Below are 511 nucleotides of genomic sequence, written 5' to 3' on the forward strand. Positions count from 1 at the left end.
CCATACGGCAGGAACCACGGTCGGCGCCAAAAGCGAAACTGGCCCGTACGGGGATCGAACCCGCGACCTTGGCGTTATTAGCACCACGCTCTAACCAACTGAGCTAACCGGCCCGCCCTGTTCGGGTTTTTCGGAAAGTTCCCTATCATTGTTTACAGCGATGTAATCTCGAAGTGTTATTTCATAGAGGAGCAGCAGCCCGCCACCAGGACACATGCGCTTTCTGGGAACTTGATAACTAGCTCTGTTTTCTAGAACACGTCACCCTGGATTAGGCCTAATTTATTCCAACAATGAACAGCAAGGCCAAGTTTAGAACACGAGGGCAACGCTGAGAAACGAAAGGGCAGAAAAGGAAAATGCTTCAAAACAAGCTGCAGGATGGGGCTGTGCATAGGTCCTGAACACCCTCCTGATCAACGGGCAGAACAAGGCTCGCAGGTACCAGAACAGCAGTGTTCCTTTTATGTGCTTCTGGCACACAGACCATTCAGTCTGCTTTTCTGTTAAA

At 50.5% G+C, this 511-nt stretch overlaps 1 non-coding gene across 1 annotated transcript; it reads right to left on the reverse strand.

Annotated features, from left to right (window-relative positions):
* Positions 1-39: 39 nt before the first annotated feature.
* Positions 40-113, reverse strand: TRNAI-AAU. Its single transcript has one exon. It is a non-coding gene; the product is annotated as a tRNA-Ile (tRNA).
* Positions 114-511: the final 398 nt, after the last annotated feature.

Source organism: Meleagris gallopavo, unplaced genomic scaffold (genome assembly GCF_000146605.3).
Source record: "Meleagris gallopavo isolate NT-WF06-2002-E0010 breed Aviagen turkey brand Nicholas breeding stock unplaced genomic scaffold, Turkey_5.1 ChrUn_random_7180001912654, whole genome shotgun sequence".
Lineage (NCBI taxonomy): Eukaryota > Metazoa > Chordata > Aves > Galliformes > Phasianidae > Meleagris > Meleagris gallopavo.